At 44.2% G+C, this 20,590-nt stretch overlaps 1 protein-coding gene across 1 annotated transcript in view; it reads right to left on the reverse strand.

Moving 5' to 3' along the window:
• BOC (BOC cell adhesion associated, oncogene regulated) overlaps positions 1-19,545 on the reverse strand; it is a 76,093-nt gene extending 56,548 nt beyond the window's left edge. Inside the window, exon 1 of the mRNA XM_066619072.1 lies at positions 19,505-19,545. The gene's annotated coding sequence lies outside the window, so the exon portion shown is untranslated. The remainder of the gene's footprint in view (positions 1-19,504) is intronic.
• Positions 19,546-20,590: the final 1,045 nt, after the last annotated feature.

The raw sequence follows: 20,590 nt of genomic DNA on the forward strand, positions 1-20,590 counted from the left end.
ATTACTACTCTTTCTTACATTAGCAAACATATTTTGTTGTAAGGTTATCTTGCAGGCGGTTCCAGTTTAAGCAAAATTGTTACAAAACATAGGTGTTCATCAATTAGAAATGAAGCTCTTTATAAGAGCCTTAAAGACAAATGAAGCAAGTTGATAACAGAGCCTATACTAGACAGGACCCCTAGTGGGAAAGTGGGACATGTGCATCCTTCCTTCCTTGTATTTCTTTTCAGATCTCATATCCACATATGAAAAACATCTATTGGAAAATGTGTTTACCTGGGATAAACATATTAATTGAGCCTTGGCTCCAAAAATAGTTAGTTTTAACTAATCTATGAAATCAGCAAGCACTGGCTTAAGAAGCCACAAGGGCTGCAAGATCACTAACTAAACCCAGGAATGTGTTATCTTTAAAAAATACAGTGGAGGGATAATGTCTTTGTCTTCATTTGGATACTCTGGTTTTTGAGTGTGTTAGTTTCTTGACCTGCTGACAGAAGCCCACAAATGGTTTTGCCACTTTATTGTTGCCCAGTTGAATCCTATATACATAGCAGAGGACCAGTTTGATGTTGTTCTTTAACTTCATGTTTCATGTTCATGTTCAAATGTTAAGAGTACTTGAAAGGAGAAAGTGAAAAGTTCTCATTTTTACCCAGGAAGAGAAGGTGCCTAGTCAGTAGTTCTTAAAATCTTCAGGTTCTGGAACCTTTTACATTCCTAAAAGGAGTCTCAGGAATCCCTCAGACTGCACATGCAGAGTCTCTTAGGGTATTGTGGTGCACTCACAGTGGCACGGTGGGATGTTCCTGGTGGCCCCTCCTACCTGTTCTTTTGGGGTACCATCTTGGATCTCACAAAATCTTGCAAGATTTGGGAACCACCAACTTGGAACTAACAAGATTTTGGCGCCACCATTTTGGATCTTGCAAGATTTCATGAGATCCAAGATGGCGGAGCCCAGCTGAGCAAAGAAAAAGAGGCTGCAGGGGTGCCATAGCCCCAGTAAGTTTGGGAACCACTGATGTAAGGGAACATTTGTTCCCTTACCTCAAGGCTGCATTGCAGCTGCACTGGAGCTGGAAAATTGGGTAGGATTGGGCCCTTACTCTTTCAAGCCCTTTGTGCTCTTACTATTTAGTTCAGGTTCCTCTTATGGAAGTCCCTTTGCTTTAATTATTTTTCTCAGCATTTGTCCCCCACTGTACCACTTTACATGGTCCACCTATTGAAGTACCACCAGATGTAACTGGTGATAATGTCATCGCCAGTTACTTCCAAATTGGGAGGCCAGATGCAAAGTGACAAACACTGGTAAGAACTCAGGGTGGATGAGAAGGGTGGATGGGAAGGCTTTTTCAAGCACACAAAAGCGCACACTGAAGCTCTGTCCACTGAGCTGAGCCTCCTATTGCTGCTTGTTGCATTGCGTTGCTGGTCTCACTGCCAGATGGTGGGGGTCTGGGGGGTCCCATGTATACCACCTGACACCACCTCAAGTACCACCAGATGTGATCATGAGCCATAAGGCACATGTCTTATTGAATTATGTGTGAATACAAAAGACAGAGTATGCAGAAAGTATCAAGTTAACTGAGGGTCCAATCCTATCCACCACTGGCATCGCTAGGGGGTGCGAGCCGCACCGGGTGACGCGCCGGGGGGTGACGCGCCCTGGGGGAGGATGTACTAACTTCACGGCGTTAGGAGCTACCGCGTTATGCCATACACCGTTGGATGCAGAATGGCCTGCGGAGTGCAATGCAGAAAACAGAATTGAAATCGCTCCTTTCGTTCAAATGTTATGGCCAAAAAACCGGAAGGAAAAAATTCATGGAGCTCTATGGAAAGTGAAAGTGAGCTGTATCACGTGTTTACTCATGAGTAGGCATACTTGCCATAGTCTGTTGGAAAGGGCAGGCTGAGAAGAATCCAACGACACCACAATGGTCCCGATCCAATGAATGCAGCCCCCCAAAAACACCCAAGAAGCTCCCCCCTCCCAGCTGCAAGTCTGAGCCTGAATCAAAGCCACGTGGTCACATTTACTCGCAAGTAGGTGGACTTGCCTTAGTCACGGCAGGCTTAGAGGCAGGCTGAGAGGACTCCAAAGAGGTCAGAATGGTCCTGATCCAATGAATGCAGCCCCAAAAAACAGGAGAAGGAGGTCCCCCCTCCCAGCTGCGAGTCTATGGAGCCCAAAGGAAAGTGAAGCAGCCTCATGTCGCATTTACTTGCGAGTAGGCAGATGTGCCTTGGCTGGTGGTCAGGCCAAGCAAAGGGGAATGTGAGAACACCAGAATGGTCCTGATACAATGGAGCTGGAGTGCAACAAATGCTCCAGAAGGCAGCCTCCCACCCCCACTAAAAAGGACAAAAAAGTGGCTTGAACTGGTAAGGGGAATGCTTTCTATTTTGCACTTGCAAAGCCAGGAGGGTCTTTATCTTGCTATGCCTGAAATAGAAGAACTTTAAACTGGGCACTGGGAGGGCTGGAAATCTCCCTGATTCCTTTTGGGGGGTTGTTATTGCAGGCAGACTACAAAGTAAGCTCCATTGACCAGTATGGGACTTACTTCAGAGTAGATTCACTTGGTGGATCAGGACTGGCTCCCCCTTATTTAATTATTTCTTTTATTTTAATTTAATTATTTATTTTAATTTGCTTGATGATGTCACTTCTGGCCATGACATCACTTCCAATGGGCCCTGGACAGATTGTCATTCTAAAAAGTGGGACCCGGTGCTAAAAGTTTGAGAACCACTGCAATAAGGTGTTAGTAAATTGACACGGTGTGTGTGTGTGTGTGTGTGTGTGTGTGTGTGTGTGTGTGTGTGTGTGTGTGAGAGAGAGAGAGAGAGAGAGACTCTCTACAAGTTTAAATCACTAAAATCAGAGTTTGGAGGAATAACCCTGTCATGTTATATATCAATCAATGCGTAATTTCATGTAGAATGCAATGAAACAAACCACATTGAAATATCTGTGTTATAACAAAAGGTACAGCCAAAAAACCGGTGGGGGCGGGGCAATGGTACATCACCACACCCACCTGGGGCATTGCCCCACCCACTACATGGGGTGACACGCAGGCCTCCCACACTGTGTGACTCGAATCCTAGTGACGCCACTGATATCCACCTTTCCAGCATTTATGCAACTGCAATGCAACTTCAAAGGGAACAAATGTTCTCTTACATTGTAAGATACTTATATTGAGGAGGCCTCCGTGATTGCTCCCCACAGCAGAAGGTAGCATGCGCCCCACAAGCATTGCTGCAAAAACTGGATAGGACTGGCCGGTGCTGAAAAACTGGATAGGACTGGGCACTGAGATTGCATTCTTCTGACCATGCTAATAGCAAATTCATTTTAATGTTGGCTTCATTTGTTAGAGAGATACAAAAATCAGATTGAAAGTCTGGATTACAACAATTATTACATTAATTTCAATCGGTAAAATTTTAACTCATTCCAAAGCCATTCCACATTCACCCCAAAAATCACCCTAAATGCCTAATACCATAAGAAAAAAGTTGCATGACACACTAAAATATTATTATTTATTCGATTTGTATTCCGCCTTTCCCCCCGAAGGGCATCCAAGACGGCCAACAATAAAAACATTAAAATAGAATAAATGCAAATAAACATTAAAAATAAAAACAATTAAAAACAAGATAAAATACAGAGCAGGATAAAATGCAGAGTAGTCAGCAATAAAATGCACAGCAAAAAACATTAATTTGTAAAAGCAGCCCTTATAAGGTCTCAAAGGCTTTCCTAAATAAAAATGTCTTCAGACCCCACCGGAAAGTTAACAGCAAGGAAGCTGTCGTCAATTCAAAGGGGAGGGAGTTCCATAATGTAGGTGCCACCACTGAGAAGGCCCTGTTTCTGGCCACCAATCCCCCTCACCTCTCTTAATGGTGGCACAACCAACAGGGCCCCCTGTTGGAATACATAACATTTAATAATAACATTATACAGCATCAATAAAGTGCTAAAATTAACAACGAAAATGTTTCAGAAGTTTAGTTAGCATCACATAATGAGGTTTAAAACTCAAGCTCTAGTTGAAAACTATGAGCAACTCTCTTATCACTTGTTTTCCCACTTCTCCCATGATTTCTCTCATCTTTTGTTGTTTAGGACCCATATTCACAGTACTTTGTAGAAACACATCACACAAAAAAAGATACATTGTAAAAGGGATTGAAATTGCACATGCCTTGAAAGCATGGAGATACGCAACCCTTTCTCCTAAGGCGCCGCCCAGAGGCACGCAGGATGCGGTGGCAGCAGTTTTCGGTGCTGCCAAAGCGGCGCGCCCCAGGCTTCTCACGATTGGGCTGTTTGATGTTCTGTAATAATCAATCTCACCTGAAACCTAAGCTCCAGTTGTAGCCATATCAAGCTGTATAATGGACAGAAAAACCCACCTTATGAGGATTCTCCTCTATCACAGTTCTCTACAATTTATATTTTGGGTCCTAATTCACTATTTCCTTAAAATATAAATATGCTAGTAAGAATCCAGTATTTTGATGAGCCTCAGCTAATAATTAATCAGAAGCTCTTTTATTTCATATTTCAATGTTAAACCTATTTCTAGCTGAGGATGCTGGGAAGCAAGGCAAAAGAGGTAAAATTGATATTTCTACTGGATACTTTCTGTTGCTGAAGTACAGTGAGTAGCTCAAATAAGTGCATCATAAAGGAACTGAGTAGTGGTTGAGCAAAGAAAATTTTAAGGGCAGGCAAGAATAGATTGGCACCTCTGTTCCAGTAAAATCTCATAATAATCATTTGATCTAGTCAATCACTGGATCTAGTCAAGTTGACATTCCCAACTGCCTGTGAAAGAAAAAGAATCCCAGATCTTTAAAGGATTAAGGGCAGAATCCTAACTCCATAGTGCTTTCCAACACTGGCATAGTAGTGCCAATGGGACATGTGCTGCATCCTGCAGTTGGGTGTCACTCATGGAGGCCTCCGCAAAGTAAGGAAATGTTTGTTCCCTTACCTCAGAGCTGCATTGCCCTTACGTCAGTGCTGGACAGCACTGACATAAGGGGTTAGGATTGCTCCAAAGGGCCCAATCCTATCCAAATTTCCAGCATCAGTACAGCCCCAATGCAGCCCCAAGGTAAGGGAACCAATGTTCCCATATCTTGAGAAGGCCTCTGTGACAACACCCCCAACACAGGAAGAAGTGCATACTCCATTGGCACAGCAGCACCGGCACTGGAAAACTGGATAGGATTGGGCTCTTACCTGTTCAATACAAGTACCATCCAATGACCCTTCTAGCGCAAAAAGCTGCAATGCAAAGAGTGATAATTTATATTAATCTGATACTGAGAATGGGGGAAAGATAGTTCATGAAGCAGACTTTGAAAAGCCATCTGTTCATGAAACACTACTTGTACAATCCATACATCACTTGAGCCCCACAAATCTGAATCACAAATTCAGAATAATCACTGAAGAGGTCCTAAGGGCTGCCTCTCTTGTCTTCCTGAAGACTTCCAGTTTATACACTGTACTTCCTTCCCGCTCAAGAACTTATACCCCAGTAATAACAGTAATAACATTTTGAATAAAAATGTGATTTAAAGTGATGATAATACTTCAATGGCATCATCAGAGAAGCTAGCAAGGTGTGCACCCAACTACTACAAGGTCATATTCCATCTTCCAAATCAGTGGTTCCCAGACCCAGGGTTGGGACCTAAGCAAGGGTTGCAAGAGGTCTGGTGACTGAAAGCTTCCTGGATCACAGTCTTTCTGGATTGCGCTTGCTTACCACCACTCTGAGTTTGCCGAGTTTCCTCTATAGCAGACAAAGGAGAGGATTGCAGTAATCTCATCCAGCCAATCACTTTCCTGACTTGTTAGTAATTCAACTAAATTGGCTAAGTTTTCTGAATGAAACAGGCATATGTATTGTGCCTGTGCAAGGATTGTCAGTACTAGGCAGCTTTAGCAAGCAGAAAGTTGGAAAAGGGGAGTGCGTGCTATTCCCTTTTTGTTTTATTCTAAAGTAGCCCCAGAGTTGTTCTTCCTTTTCCCTGATAGGGAAGATGGGTTCATTCCAGGTGCTCATTTCTCTTTTGGGGGTTGTACTAATGCAGTTGTTTTCTCACTAAGAGACTGAGGTCTTTCCTACTTGCTTTGCTATCACTTGCCCCAAAAGTGAATTTCTTCGCTGCTCAGTTAAAATGAGCAGCATCTTTACATGTGCCCTTTCTTCCTGTTTCCATCCTCCTGGATCAGCCCTGACCACCCTGAACAGTTTGGAGTCAGCCTCACATTTTACCACCTTAACGTTTACCCCTAGCCCCAGGTCATTTTACATACTCAGCTCCTGAACATGGAAAGATCTCAAAGCAAGTCATGAGTGCTCATTAGGTATAGTTTTGTTTATTTAAGTGGCAGTCTCAGGGCAAAATCCTTGACATGTCTAGTGTGGATAGAATTACAGCAATCCTGCAAGATAGGATTGTTCACTTCCCCCTCAAACACTTTTAAAACTGCATGTTTTAGTAGTCATTTATTTTTACATTCAGATTTATTGCATTTGATTCAGTGCTGTGTGGAAGCAGGAGACGGGGGCATGCATGCAAGGATGTGGCAAGCATTTTAACATTACTGCTTGTTTTTTAATATTAATTAAATTTGAATTTATTTATCTTTAATTAATTACCCAAATTAATTTTGTTTACAGGTGGAGCCTATTTATGTGCGTGAGTTCCGTTCCCTGACCCACCTCGATTAAGAAAAAATGTGTTGTGCTAAATTACATAGAGTTACGCAAATACGCTGCAGCCAGACACTTGGGGCTGGAAGGAAACTAAGGCAGCAGTTCTCAATCACCTCCCCCTCCTCCGCTCCGTATTCAGCCCTCCCCGTTGCCAGCTGTCCCCGATTCTTTCGCAGGTGGGATGCTGAGCTTTTAAGAGTCCAGTTCTATGCATTTCTACTCAGAAGTAAGCCCCATTCTAGTCAATGGGGCTTACTCCCAGGAAAGTGTGGAGAAGATTGTAGCCTAAATCTCATGCTTTGCTTGCTGGGAAGACTTGCTTGCTGGGCTGTTTTGTTTGTGTACGCTGCAGCCTAATAGAGTCTGGTGCAAAAGAGAACGACTAAGATGATTACTGGGCTGGGGCACCTTCCTTATGAGGAAAGGCTCTTCAGCCTAGAAAAGAGGCGCCTGAGGGGGGACATGATTGAGACATACAAAATTATACATGGGAGGGATAAAGTAGATAGAGAGATGCTCTTTACACTCTCACAAAACACCAGAACCAGGGGACATCTACTAAAATTGAGTGTTGGGAGAGTTAGGACAGACAAAAGAAAATATTTCTTTACTCAGCGTGTGGTCGGTCTGTGGAACTCCTTGCCACAGGATGTGGTGATGGCATCTGGCCTAGATGCCATTAAAAGGCAATTGGACAAGTTTCTGGAGGAAAAATCCATTATGGGTTACAAGCCATGATGTGTATGCGCAACCTCCTGATTTTAGGAATGGGTTAAGTCAGAATGCCAGATGTAGGGGAGAGCACCAGGATGAGGTCTCTTGTTATCTGGTGTGCTCCCTGGGGCATTTGGTAGGCCGCTGTGAGATACAGGAAGCTGGACTAGATGGGCCTATGGCCTGATCCAGTGGGGCTGTTCTTATGTTCTTATGTTCTTAACTAGTTGGGCCTATGGCCTGATCCAGTGGGGCTGTTCTTATGAGCACAGAGAGCCTGCACCATCTCAATCTAAAGGGGGGGATTGGGTAAACATTCCCTGGTTTTTTTTAAAGCAATCCCCTCACACACCTGTGTGTGTGTGTGTGTGTGTGTGTGTGTGTGTGTGTGTGTGTGTGTGTGTGTGTGTGAGAGAGAGAGAGAGAGAGAGAGAGAGAGAGAGAGAGAGCGCACACGCGCAGGAGAGCGCTCCGCCTTGCTGCGCCTTGTTCTAGCTACAGAGGGTTTTTGCCCCCCCTTCCCCTCTTCAGCCTCTTTGCTGGCTCAGGGGCTCCAGGAGTGTTACTGTTCCTTTGCAAGGGGATCCTCTTCCATGGCTCCAGGGCTATTTCCCCGCCTGTGTGAGGCAGAGCCTTTTTGCAGTGTTTTGGGCTGCCTGGAAATGGATGGAGATGCCAGCACAGGGCAAAGGAGGCAAAGGTGTGTGCGACTTTCAATTCCCCCCACCCAATTCGAGTAGAGACAAATCAGCAGATAAAAAATCTGTGGATAAATAGGTTGCACCTGTATTTATTATTAACATGGGCCAACTCAATGAGAGATGACTGAAAAGTTGTACTGGGGGACACGGTCAAAAAATGTCTGGGAACCACTCTCAATGGTATAAAGCGACCCATATGAGGTGTTTCATATCCATGCATTTCAAGACCTTCAAAGTACTTCTTGTCTCCTTGCTCTTCACATAAGCAGCAGAAGCAGGTCCAGCTGCAAAGTGTGCTTGCGTTGACACAGTTTACATTCTCTGTTTCCCCACTCCCTCCCTGCCACTTTCCCCTCACTCCTAAAGTTTTCTCAAGCAGCCTTTAAGCTTTAAACAAATATGGGTTTGTAAAGCAGCAGCCTATTCCTGTTTCTCTTTCTGCCACCCCTCCATCCTGCCTTCCCCTTCTCAAAGCCAAAGCCCAACAGAGCTGGCAAGAGCAGCACGTGTATAGAAAACAAACATGTGGAGCACAGCCAGCAATCTAGCTGGATGTGGCATGCTGTGTTTACAAGAGGAATAAGGAATAGGCAGTAGACGAGAGAGCAGAGAAGAGGTCTGGAATGATACATCAGTCAGAAAAGCATATATGCATAAACAGAGAGAACAATGCCTTCAGTTCCCATGAACTCAAATTCCCTGCCCTGGTTCCAAGTAACTCTACTCTTTGGGTTCCTGCCCACATCTTTAAAAAAAACAAAACAAAAACACATTGCTCCTTATCTCCTTTATAACTAGACAAGAACAGAATCAAGTATTCTCAAGTGGTGAAAGCTACCTCTGGCTACAGACAAAAGGCCTTTGTTGGTTGCAATATACATATTCTGCCTTTCCTATATGTATGAAAACACTATACACATAGGCTGATCCAGATAACAGCCGTGCACAGGCAAAGAAAGCAGAAAAATGGTAATTCCAATTCAGAAGGGTCTTGCACCATTTTTTTTAATCCATGTGGCAAATTGCACTCCCTCTGAACTCCTCCTGTTGCCCCCCTCCCAATATATTTTGCAGGGTTCAGGGTAGAAACATTGTGGAATGGCTTAGTTCCATGTGGTTTCTACCCCAAACCATAATTCTGACCAACCTCTGTCAAAAGATTTTCAGCTGTGTTTTGGGACAGCTGCAAAACCAGATGAATTCTACCTAATCTTAGGATTTGCATGAAAGATTCTTCACTATTAGAAGATCTACTGAGCAATATTTTTGGAAAAATCTACTAACAGATATAGTAAAGGCTCTTTCATAAACAGCTGCATAATTCTATGGAGACAGAAGTACAAGAAACCCAAAGTGAAAATCTTTGAGATGTTCAGAGATCCACCAACTGAAGTTTGTAAAACATATATATTTATTCTATTTACTCTTTTCATCTGCAGACACAACTGCTGATTTAAATATGTTGGTGCTGCAGAGTTTCAGCACCAAAGAGTTGAAGAAAGGACCAATACTCTGGTCACAACATAAAGACAGCAATTTACAGTGTGTACAAAATATTGTGGTTAAGGGAAGGAGCAGCCGTGCCAAGCAGTGTGGTGAGAGGTTGGTATAGACAACAAACAGCAGGAAAATTTTACAGGGATATATCAGATAAAACTGCTCAAAATCACAGGCTCCAAAGAAAATGTTTGTCAAACAAACACAGGGGCTTAGTTTAAACTTAAGCACCAACCCTAAACATACTCATTCCATGATTATGTCCTGTTGATTTCATTGCTCTTAAATAAGTGGGGATTTAGAACTGAGATCTCGGCATTTACTGTGTCAGCAGGGAATCTAACTAATCAGCAGAACTGCTATGGCTGCATAAGCTGTAAGGCATAAAAGCTATGAACCACCTATACTGACAAAAGAAAAATGAATCATCAGGCAACTTCAATCCATCTCTGTGTCAGCATGGTTTGTCTACTGCACAATAAAGTGCAAAAAGATAATGGAGGCAAGCAAGACATTTGGGAACCAATCCTATACAGCTTACTGCTGGCGCGCACTGTTGCAAATATGCCGTAAGGAACATCTGCGGCCTTCAGCACCGATCCAGCGCTGGTGCTAGCTCATCACCGGCCAGCGCTGGGCTAGCACCAGTGGACTGCTGCTGCTCTGCCATTCTGCGGTTGCACGGACCGCCAGGTAGCAGAAAGGTAGGTGGGGGCGTGGGGGGAGACAGGGAGGAGGTGTTCCAGGCCAGGGGGAGGTGGGGAGAGGGAAAGGAAGAGGCATGCTGGGAAGAGAGAATGGGGCAGGAGGGAGGCAGGACTGGTGGAGCTCCACCAGATCCTGAGCCTCAGTGTTGGGCCACTGGAAGAAGTCCCCTTCTCCCAAGGAGCTGCTGGGGCTGCCCAGATTATGCTCAGGATGCTGCAGCAGCCATTTTTGGCCCCTTTGCAGCTCCCCGTGCCAGGTAGCTCAGGATTGGGCTGTCCATGGCCAATAAAAATAATCCTCAATGTATTATGTGGTCACATGATTCAGATTGGATCACTGCCTGGAAATTACATGTTAAAACTGTACCAACATATTACTTGGGTTATCAAACTTGCATTCCCTCTCCCTTTTCTTCAAGGAATTCTAGGCAGCACACATACTGTAGCGTCATCCCATTATAACCTTACAACATTTCCACGAGACAGGTTAGATTGAAATAAAGTAATTTGCCTGAGGCTACACAGTGAGCTTCATGTTGGAATGGGTATCTGAACTCAACTCTTCCCAACTTAGTCCAACACTCTATACATCGTGCCTCAGTGGCTCTTACAGACTCATAACTTCAGTCGTCATGAGACAAATGATAGCAGAAACATCATCAATTCAAATCAGTCATCACTGAATTGCTTCATCAGAAGTTAGTCAGTTACCCCACATTGAAGGCAGAGCTATAAAGTAATATGCCTATTATTTAACTGCTGTCACTCAAACAACATTTATGAACCAATCACAGGACAAAAAACATCCGCCACTGTGCTTTGCACCCAAGCATGAAACACCACTTCACTCCTTCAATGCAGTGTCAATAACCTACACTGAATATGCTGACCTTTCGTGGACTTACCAGATCCAAGCTGAGACAGTCTGTAAGGTACTTGTCCAAGGAAATGGATGTCCTCACCACCACTCCATCCATTTCCTTCACCACATAATCATTTTCTACTCATCTGGATCAAATTTAACATGCCCTTGTGATGACTCAAAGTATACAGCATTCAAAGCATAACCCAATGTCAGCTGCTGCGCTTGTTCAGTTGCTGTATCACAGCAACCGTTAATTGTTAATCATTTTTTCTCTTCTCCTCTTTCCTTTCTCCTCACCCCCATTCCCTTTTTTCAATTAAAACCACAACTTGGCAGTGAAAAGCAAAGCCTCCTGTCAATCCCGCTCATGTCATGGTATGAGAATTTCTGCCTAAACAGTAACATGCAGCTCAGCTTTTATAAAGTTATATGGAGTAAGGTAATGTTTTTTCCCCCCATTATACAAATGAAGGACTTTAGAGATATTGCTGGGTGAGGGAAATGATTTCAGGAAGATCATTACATGCTGTCTGTAGTAAAACAGAGAACACCGTCCAGTTCACCGTTCACTAACTGGTAAATCTTGATTTCTTAAAAAGTCAACTATCACAATTACATTTGAGAAATCTAAACTTTCTTCAGTCAAGCTGATCGTACTTTACATTAAAATCCTTGATAATGTCTGCTGGGTGTTAAAATTTCATAGAGGCTTTGGTTCATTGAAATGAGTGGGGTGGTTTGTCATAACGCATATGAGCAACAGTTAAGAAAAGGCATATTATAGGACCCTTGGAAGATGTTTGCAGCTGTAATGGAAGCATCTTCTAATACGGGGGTTAACTCCAGGACAGCGATAAACGGGTTAACTCCAGGATAGTGCCAAAACTTTTGCTTCCTTTTCCAAGCCAAACACATTTTTGGCACCGTGCCTTATCTGGGGAGGGTCATCCTTCATCCGCCTTCTCTCCTCAAGGTTCAGAACAAATGCATCTCATTGCCCAACACACTCCACAACTGGTTTCATCTTAGTCCAAGCTCATCATGTGTTTTAACCTCTGCCAAAAACATTTTTTTAAAAAGAAAAGAAACAGGGAGAAGAAGAAACAAAGGGAAGCGGAGGGGTTAAACTGTATGTTGATTATCCTATAGAAAAACGTTGGAAATAGCAGAGAGATTTTTTTCAGAGGATCTCTGATTGTCTTGAAGCTAGGATCAAACAGGCCACAAAAGACCAGCCGTTACCCATATGATTCTTCCTTCCCCTACAGTTAGTACTCAACAGCTTGTGATCCCTACTCTACCACCATCCGGCCTGTTTCCCTTCTCCTTATTTGCATCCCATTTCCAGTCCCTGTTATCCAAGAGCAGAGAAAAACTGGCACACATCCTCCCCCACACCCAAGAGCCAGGAACACAGACAACTGTCTCCGAGTATCATTCCTGTGGCCAAGAACAAGAGGGTTGAGTTTCCCACAAACTGAGGATGAATCAGGAATCATCAGAAGAAGCCAACTCGCTGGGTACTCTTCCTCCCCTCTCCAACCAGCACAATTAAAGGCACTGTGCAGGCAAAGCATGCTGCCTGCAGGCATAGCTAACTTGAGGCCAGCCAACTAGAGCCTCAGTTTTTCATATTCTTTTCTTACCACTCTCAATTAAATCTGTCTGGGTCTTTTAGAATTAGCGGTGTTTGGTTATGTATTCTCATTCTGCAAATACTCAATCATAGGGTTGGTGGGCAGGGAAAAAGAAGCACATTTGTTGACAGACATAGAGGGAAAAGTAACCTATAAGATAAAACTTTGCATATTGGGGTTAAAGATGGATCTTGAAGGGCTGAAAGGAAATGCCCTAAATGTCTGACAGTTAACACCAGCTCTACACCATCAGGACTTGCTGGCAATAAGGATCAAAGTACAAGCTGCATCTCTTAAAAAATCATAATGATGTGATGCAGGACAGTCCATGGCAGATATACAGCTGACACTGCATAGACAACAACAAAGCCAACGGCACATGTCCTTGGTGCAGGTCACTTTGTTCCGTTACTACTGGTGCATATTCAAATAAAGTCAATTCAACCTGCAAACTACAGTTCTCTGGCCCTTATCTGATGTAAGACTATCTCATTTATGCCAACATACACAATTCCCAGAAAAGCCAAATCCTATTGATTAAACTCTAAAAATTAAAAAACCAATGCCCCAACATCCCCTTGACTACCTTGGCCTCTGGAATTGCTGTTACTGATCATGCCTAGTTCTGGTGTCAAGTCCAGCCTCTACTGTAGCTGATGTGATGATATTGCAATATGAAATGGGCAGGGTTTGCTGGGGCACCACACCTGTTTTCCCAAGCAAGCTCCATCCATGTGAATGTATCCAACAGCATCAGTTCCCTCAGAGCCTGTGACACATATTTGGATTATGGGAGCAGGTACTGTGTAAGCAAGATGGCCTGAGTCAAGTCATTAACTAAATTTTAAATTTGCTGAAATTAGTAAGTCGGTATTTGTGGTAATTTTTAAAATCATTTGTTCAACTTCATGTTCTTTTAAATAAAATACAGGTGTGTCCCAGTAACCACGGATTTGTAACCACGGTTTCAGTTATCTACAGATACCATGGATACTGGTATCTTTTTTTTAAAAAAGGCATCCTGGTATCTGTGGTTTCTGGTATCCACAAGGAGGTCTGGAATGGAACCCCCATGGAGACCGGGGCACGCCTGTAGAGTTGGGTTGTATATAAGCAGAGTACAACAATGAAATATAGTAGATTGAACAGAGGTCTTGGATTCCTAGGTCACAAGAGTCTTTGCAATTTTACTGAACATAAGCAATAATACTGATATTGTTAATTAGCACAATTTTCTCTATAACTATAGATTTGATAGTATAGGGTAGTTAAATACAGATTCATCAGCTGACAATTATACCATCAAGTGATGACCTGCATGTGTGAAAGAGATATTACAGATTAAGCTCCAATTCCACCTTACTTCAATAGCAACTTGGTACTTTTAGATGGCAATATATAGGCATTTCCCCATATCCACAGGGGTTCCATTCTGGGAACCACCCCCCCATACCTGAATCCACTGATATGAGGGGATGTCTACCCCCATCCTCAGGAGGTGAGGGGAGTTCTGCTTCCCTTGCCTCCAGCAAATCCTCTAAGCACAGCAGAGTCCAAAGACAACTGTTTGTGGCCTCTGCTGGGCTCAGATTAAGTCTTAGAGGTGAAAAAGTCACTCACAATTTTTTGTAAAACCGGAAGTGACATTTTTAATGCCATACAAGGCATTAGAAGGCACAGGAAAGCCCTGGAGGCTTCCAGTAAAGTAAAGTCACATTTGCAGCACCCTTATAGTAAGTGGCGCTGGTGGGGAGGCATAGCAAAGGGAGGCATCCCTGGGCGGCACAGGGATGTGGGGAGAGTGGCAGGAAGGTGGGGAAGGATTTCTGGGCAAGGGGAAGGGCAGAACAGGGGAAGGGCTGGCCCAGGAGGGGGGGTGGGACCAGCGAAAGCCTCCCCCCCCCATGCTATGCTCCATGTCAGGCTTGGAAGCCTGACATAGAGCTTCTCCGATCTGTGCCAGCAATTTAGCTGACTGGAAACAGAATGCTGGGCAAAATGGTCAAGTCAAGGAAGGCAGTTCTTATACAAGGGAAGATCAGAATCTTATGATAACGTGCTGCTTCCCTTGTGTAAGAACTGCCTTCCTTGACCTGACCATTTTGCCCAGCATTCTGTTTTCAACTGCAACTGGTGAACAATTGGCTACTCCTAGAGCAGGGGTGCTCATACTTTTTTGGCTTGAGAGCTACTTTGAAACCCAGCAAGGCCCAGAGATCTACCAGAGTTTTTTTTACAATGTTCCTAACATATAACATTTATGTGTACAATGTATGTTGGTGTACCTTGCATAACCGAATGAGCCAATATTGCACAACACAACATAATTAACTATAAACATTTTTTGTAATTACTTGAGTTTACTTTGATGACTTGCACTGAAGTGAATCAGCCAAGGATGCATAGTCCGGACAGTAGCTGCTGACAGCCAGCCTCAAGCACACTTCCAAATGTTCATCAGTCATGGTGGAATGGTACTTGGACTTAATGATCTTCATGTAGGAAAAGGCTGACTCACATAAATAAGTGCAGCCCTTCCTGCCTCAGGTGCTCTTATATCCCTGAGGGCCCTATTGCCTTCAAGTGGCTGCAGCTGTGCAGCACACTCTGCTGAATGTCCAGGCCTTACCCTTAAAGGGGCCACTGCTGACACCACATCTACCTCCTCACCAGATCTTCCTCGATTCCAATACAAGTGGGAGGTGGGAGCAGATCTCTATACATACCAGTGCAAAAACAGGGGAAAGGTGTGGGGAAGATCTCTATATAGACATCACAGCAAGACCAGTGCAAAACCCCTTGCACACAGAACCAACAGATGGAAGTTGGGGGGGGGGGGCAGATCTCCATACATACTAGTGCAAAAACAGGGGAAAGGTATGGGGGAGGGAAGATCTCTATATAGACATCACAGCAAGACCAGTGCAAAACCCCTTGCACAGCACACAGAACCAACAGATGGAAGTTGGGGGGGGGGCAGATCTCCATACATCAGTGCAAAAACAGGGGAAAGGTAAGTCAGCCCCAGTAGAGTCAACGGGGCTCACTCCCAGGGATGCGTGTAAGGGAAAGAAGCCTGCCAGAGGCTCCTCTCCAGGTCTACTCACGAGTCAGCCCCAGTAGAGTCAACAGGGCTCACTCCCAGGGATGCGTGGACAGGAGCTCACTCCCAGGGATGCGTCACTCCCAGGGAGCGTCACTCCCAGGACGGGGCTCACTCCCAGGGATGCGTGGACGGGAGAGAAGCCTGAGATCCACTCATTTTGCCTCATTTTACTGGTGGATCGCGATCGACGTACTGAGCACCCCTGTCCTAGAGTAATTCCACTCAATTGTGGAAAATGTTTTGACTGCAATGTAAGACAGTCTTTCTTCCCTGCCATATGCTGTAACCCCTTTTTATACTTCTCCTGGAACAAACCTCCCTCCTTTGGTACACAATCCTCCTAACACAGGATTTTCATTGATGGCTGTCCTTCACATGCCTCCACTGGCCAAGACCTAATCTACAGTGTGTATGTTTCACACAGGAGCAGGCTGCAGTATTTTATTCAGACCTATATCCAACAATACACACTGGACCAAGCAGTGGGGAATTTCTAGATTACGGAGCAAGTGTGCACATATGACCTAGCAGTGAACTATCCCAATGATTGCCAGATGTCCTGACCATAATAATTATGAAAGACTCTAAGATATTTTAGGAAAAGCGGATGAAATAAAAGTGAAACTGTGGTTTCTTGCTTTTTGGGTGACGTTCCAGTCTTTGTCATTGTCTGAAAGTACAAGATTTGCAAATTACTTATGGCCTAATCTTATCCCCCATTTATGGTAGCAGATCTCTCAATCTGCTGCCATAAATCCATTTATGACAGCCTAAAAGGTGTGCTGCCATCAGGCGCATCAGAGATGCCAGCATGAATTGCTGGAGGCTCTGTGCACCCACCGCTGCAGAGCCTGGCTTGCACTGACCCAGACAGATGAACAAGCCTTGCTGAGGGAGAATCAGCATGGATTCTGTAAAGGTAAGTCTTGCCTCACAAATCTTTTCGAATTCTTTGAAAAGGTCAATAGGCATATGGATGCGGGAGAACCTGTGGACATTATATAACTGGACTTTCAGAAGGTGTTTGACATGGTCCCTCACCAAAGGCTGCTGAAAAAACTCCACAATCAGGAAATTAGAGGGCAGGTCCTCTCCTGGATTGAGAAATGGCTAAAGACCAGAAAACAGAGAGTGGGTGTCAATGGGCAATTTTCACAATGGAGAGAGGTGAAAAGCGGTGTGCCCCAATGATCTGTCCTGGGACCGGTGCTTTTCAACCTCTTCATAAACAACCTGGAGACAGGGCTAAGCAGCGAGGTGGCCAAGTTTGCAGATGACACCAAACTTTTCCGAGTGCTGAGGACCAGAAGAGATTGTGAAGAGCTCCAGAAGGATCTCTCCAAATTGGGAGACTGGGCAGCAAAATGGCAGATGCGTTTCAATGTAAGCAAGTGAAAAGTCATGCACATTGGGGCAAAGAATCAAAACTTTACATATAGGCTAATGGGTTCTGAGCTGCCTGTGACAGATCAGGAGAGAGATCTTGGGGTCCTTGTGGACAGCTTGATGAAAGTGTCGACTCAATGTGCGGCAGTAAAGAGGGTTAATTCCATGCTTGGGATCATTATGAAAGGCATTGAGAATAAGACAGCTAATATTGTAATGCTGTTGTACAAATTGATGGTAAGGCCACACCTGGAGTATTGCGTCCAGTTCTGGTTGCCACATCTCAAAAAGGATATAGTGGAGATGGAAAAGGTGCAAAAGAGAGCAACCAAAATGATTACTGGGCTCGGGCACCTTCCCTATGAGGAAAGGCTACAGTGTTTGGGCCTCTTCAGTCTAGAAAAGAGGTGCCTGGGAGGGGGGGGGACATGATTGAGACATACAAAATCATGCAGGGGATGGGGGATAGGGAGACACTCTTTTCCCTCTCACATAACACCAGAACCAGGGGACATCCACGAAAGTTGAGTGTTGGGAAAGTTAGGACAAACAGAAGAAAATATTTCTTTGCCCAGCATGTAATTAGTTTGTGGAACTCTTTGCCACAGGAAGTAGTGATGGCATCTTGCCTGGATGCCTTTAAGAAGGAATTGGACAAATTTCTGGAGCAAAAGTTCATTACGGGTTACAAGTCATAGTAGGTATGTGCAAGCTCTTGGTTTTAGAGGCAAGCTGCCTCTGATTGCCAGATGCAGGGGAGGGCACCGGGCTGTTGTCTTGTGTGCTGCCTGGGGCATTTGGTGGGCCACCGTGAGATACAGGAAGCTGGACTAGATGGGCCTTTGGCCTGATCCAGCAGGCCTCTTCTTATGTTCTTATAAGTCAGTGGAGGAGGAAGCACTCCAATCCACTAGCACTAGCAGAAGCAGTTCCAGGGGCTGGGGGGAGGGAGGTTCTTGGCAGCTGCAACTGGTACCTGGATCCTATCCCTGATTTTTCAGCCCAGCCCACCCCCTTCCTCTCCTCTGACTTACTATATAAGTTATATCATTGGTGTAGATCCAAGAAGACCCATAGCCATCAGCACTGTTCCATCAAAGGCGTATGGCTGTGCACCTTCCAGCCAAGTGCTGTGCAGTGCAAAACTTGGCAACCTGGAACTTTGGTGTTTATTTCATTGGAGAACATCTGGAGCGATATCACGATACAGTTGTGATGCTGCACAGCTGCCAAAGGAGTCCACATTCCACCTGCAAGGACCCCTTAGAAGGAATGTTGGCCACTAGAAGCCTCCCAAGGGGTAAGTTTTCTACTTACCCCCAGTTGGCCTTCTAGTGAAATATCCATCTTGTTTCCAAACACCAACACACAAGCACTAGCAAATGGATTCCCTTTTAATTTACTAGTTACATGTGCTTTGGCACATCTAATCAAGTGTTAAGCTTAATCAGAGGAAATATGTACACCATCACAAATTAAAATAGGTTGCTTTAACCTTCTTCCAAAGGATCCAAGATAATGTATTAATACAGAAGGCTAGAAAATTCAAATGTTGAACTTCTGCATTTCCGCAAGGTTACAGAGCACCTCTCCTTCAGGAAAGATAAAACACTGTGGACCATGGTCATTATGTCAGGGGGGCCCTGGGGCCACTTGCAGCCCTCGAGGTCTCTCAGTGCAGCCCTCAGAGAGCCCCCAGTCTCCAATGAGTCACTGGCCCTCCAGAGATTTGTTGGAGCCCACACTGGCCCGACACAACTGCTCTCAGTGTGAGGGGTGACTATTTGACAACTCGCGTGAGCTGTGAGATGAGGGCTCCCCTGCACTGCTTATTGTTTCACGTCTGTCATGCAGTAGTAGCAGCAGCAAAGGAAAGGCCAACCTTGCTTTGTGCAAGGCCTTTTATTGGCCTTGAGCTATTGCAAGACATTCATTCATATAAGTTCATCTTTAATATATTCATTTATGTAAACATATGTAACTTTATTCAAATTTTAAATGTAAATTAATTCTTTTTTCCCCGGCCCCTGACACAGTGTCAGAAAGATGATGTGGCCCTCCTGCCAAAAACTTTGGACACCCCTGATCTATGTGGTTACATTAAAAGGAAATGGCACTTACTTTCCTCAGGTATGAAGGTGTCCACTTCCTTGGCCACCACTATTTATAGCACAGGATCAAATGCATGTCCAATCAGCCTGGTTATCTGTCACATAAGGTAGACCTAGAATCAAAGAAGTTAAAAAAAAACTGCATGAAGAGATTACACTATTTAGAGAACAGTAGGTGATTTCTTATTATAACATTCTATCCTTTTTTAGCCTATAATAATTAGGGATTAATGTTCTGTGCACTCCATTAACATTATATCTTTCCTTAACATTTCATATGAAGAAGGAAGTTTTAAAAACCCAGTTGGCAGTTTACAATTCCGTAATAACTCTTCTGCTCATAACTGAATATAAGGAACACTTTGTGTACAGGGGGGACCCTTTATCCATGGATCTTGTATCCCCTGAATTACTTATCTATGGAATTGGTCCAGGCCTCCCCATGCATGCCCCTCCCACATGCCCTCTCTGGAGGTGAGCAGGGCTCTGCTCTCCCCTCCAGGGCTTCCCCAGGCCTCCCAATGCCTTATAAGGCATTAAAAATGTCACTTCTGGTTTCACAAAGGACCTGAAAGGTGTTTTTTTTCCCCCACTGTAAGACTCAGTCTGAGCCCAGCAGAGGCTGCAAACAGACATCCACAGCCTCTGCTGGGCTCAGAGGACCCTCCTGAGACAAGCAGAGCAGAGCTCCCTTCAGCTTTGGAGGAAGTGAAGAGGTGTTTGCCTGTATCCATGGTTTCAGTTAACCATTCGGAAGGTTAACTGAAGGCAGATACAGGAGCATGCCAGTATTTTGTTTTTAAGTGTAATACCTAAAATATAAAGTGTAAATGCCACAAGCACATATTTGCAAACACATATATCAAAAAGGTACATTCATCAGGGAACCATGATTGGCTGCAACTCCATATAGAGTGTACACTTCAGGCAAATTCAGGTTTGCCTCTGCATAAAGTGTAAAGTGACTCTTAAAATATCTGGAAGACTCATCAAGCCTATCCTTATTTGATACCCCAATTCAACTAGTACAGGTAAACAGGCAGACAAAATATCCCCCGTTTCTACAGATTTTTTGATGAGCAAAGTTCTTGTTTTC

Source organism: Tiliqua scincoides, chromosome 3 (assembly GCF_035046505.1).
Source record: "Tiliqua scincoides isolate rTilSci1 chromosome 3, rTilSci1.hap2, whole genome shotgun sequence".
Classification (NCBI taxonomy): Eukaryota; Metazoa; Chordata; class Lepidosauria; order Squamata; family Scincidae; genus Tiliqua; species Tiliqua scincoides.